The following is a 2862-nucleotide window of genomic DNA, read 5'->3' on the forward strand; positions in this document are numbered from 1 at the left end:
TTTCTGAGTGTCCAGAGTTAGTGAAATGAGTCTTACATTTGTATGTATAAATTTCAGCTTGAGCTTTCACATAAATAAGAGGCTTTACATCCAGAACAAGTATGCAGAACAGGAAGATCACATGCTATCCAGAAGTCTATGTATGTGTTTTGAATTCAGTAGTCACTATACTTACTGGTCCATTTAATGTAATAGAGATGAACATCCATGGCTGCTTCTATAGAGATCATGAAAAAATGTAAAAGGCCACAAAAGGTCTTAAGGGGCCAGATTTATGAAAGCTCTCAAAGGCTGGAGAGGATACACAGATACACTTTCATCAGTTAACCTGGGTGATCCAGCAAACCCAGAATGGATCTTGTCTAGGATTAAAAACATTTGTTAACACATTAAAAACCAGGTTTGCTGAATCACCCAGGTTCACTGATAAAAGTGTATCCTCTCCAGCCTTGGAGAGCTTTAATAAATCAGACCCAAGGTGTGTTATTCAAAGATTTAGCAGGTAAAAAAAAGAGGAAGAAAGCCTGAAAAAAAAAATATTACAACCAACACATCTAAAGACTAGTAAGCGTGGTAAGGTCTGGTAACTGGTGATGCCTCTATTATACAGTTATAGTCTAATGTCTCTAACAGTCTAGAGACAGTTATTGGGGAAAACCAATAACTACCATGTAGCTGATAACAATAGACCATGTAAAAATCTTTGGCTACAGTACAAGAAGCATTCTTGTAGTAGAATAAAAATACTGTAAATATTCATTTTAATATTTTAGAAAAGCACAAACTCATGAATATTAGACCAACCTCTTATATATCTTCATCCATCAGCTATCCACTAGATGGCAGTAAAGCACCACTGCAGGGGGATTTACACAATCCTTTGTCCTGGCTTTGCTTTGAATCCTGTTTAAAAGCCAGTTCTGGATTTGCATTTAAAAGCTGAAATAATAACGAGAAAATCCTGCTGTTTAAAAAATCAATACCCACTAAATATATAAAATAAGCCTTTTTTTTTACTTTATTTTGAAATTGGAGTTTAAAACAAGTACATATATAATAATTCTATGTACATAACACTAAAGATTTATCTTTTCTATTATTTTTTTAGTTTTTTGTAATATAAATGTTCAATTGTTTGGTTCAGATCCATAAAGATAAGTGTCTTATATATAGCTTCCTTCTATATTTTTAAAGGATTTGGTATGAGAATTTTCTTTTTTTTATATTGTGTCATTTATCGTAACATATGAACCTCTGAAATTCTCATTTTTTGTTGATATAATATTTCCTAATTCTGAAGAATTATTGAAGCATACTGACCTGCTTGTTTGGATGGCAGGGATCTAGTATTAGGACATATATAAAAGTGGAAACCATTTATTGTAAGGTAAAATGACTTGTACCTCATTGTGCATTTGTACCTCATATTTCTGTATATCTGGTGGCTTCTTAAATTTGCAGTGCTGTTACGTGCAACTATGATGGTAACTCAACACTTTTTGTCACCCGATCAGCATCAGAGACATAATCTGATGACTGGGTAACATTATTGAGAGTTTGCTATAAGTAATCAAGCGGCAAAAGGGATTTTGGCCATCCAGGATTCAAGGTATCTTTTACTGCTGTGCTGTACAGAGCAAATAATCCTGGAATCTTGGAATAGATCCAACTTGCCTATACTCTGCACGCGGCACAGGGATGGTACCAGTGGGAGAGCGTATATGCAAACACTGAATGCTGACTGACTCAGAGAAATGACTTCTCTTTCCCCAGTCTGCAGGAGAAATCTGAATCTATCTACATTGCTCCATATAGTACCAGGCCAAGGACATGGCAAGCAGCAAGCAGGTCATTGGTGTGTGTTGAAAAAAAATGGAGTATGTTATCGTATTGGGAAAAAATAACCCACCTGCAGAGCTGCATGTTAGAAAACAATTGCACCATACTGCACGTCAAATGCTGTAATATTACACATAACTGTGCACATATAACAAAGTGCATTACCATACACATTATAGAGTGAATTGCCCTGAAAAGGTTTTAGTAAATTAATGATTTTATGGAAAAAATATAAGTATATATAAAAAAACAAAAGCCTAGTATACCAGTTTCACAAAATAAAAAAACTTTAGTTATAATCTATCTATCTATCTATCTATCTATCTATCTATCTATCTATCTATCTATCTATCTATCTATCTATCTATCCTATTCTATGGGCCCTATTTATTACAGCTCTCCAAGGCTGGAGAGGATACACTTTCATCTGTGAAGGAGAAATACACAAACCTGGAATGGATTTCTTCAAAGTCATTTGCTATTTGCTGAAAAATGTTTTTAATCCTCGATCAGATCCATTTCAGGTTTGCTGGATCATCAAGCTTCACTGATTAAAGTGTATCCTCTGCAGCCTTGGAGAGCTTTATTAAATCAGGCCCTATGTCTTTGAATCTATCTATCTCTTTCTATTGCATATCTATCTAAATAAGTTTTTTTTACTGTTTCTGGTCCAATATGTTCTTTTAAAGGTTTTTTTTTTTTAACAGATAGTTTTTGGACCCATTAATATTTCTAGTACATAAGTGTTATTGTGTTACTGTGAAATCTAAAAATAAATTCTCTTGTTTAAATCAGACATTCCCTCAAACATTCCTATGTGGGACTCTTCCAGGTCCATGTGTTTTCTTTCAATCGAATTTATTGAGTTTTATAAAAACAGAAGTACAACAGTATACATTATCAAATAAATGTGAATGCGTATAACAAGTGAACATGACATACATATACTGTAGGAAGGAAAATAAGTAATGTCCATGAGAAACACTAAACAATTGGTTACAGAGTATGTCCATCAATGCAATA

Source organism: Pyxicephalus adspersus, chromosome 3, assembly GCF_032062135.1.
Source record: "Pyxicephalus adspersus chromosome 3, UCB_Pads_2.0, whole genome shotgun sequence".
NCBI lineage: Eukaryota > Metazoa > Chordata > Amphibia > Anura > Pyxicephalidae > Pyxicephalus > Pyxicephalus adspersus.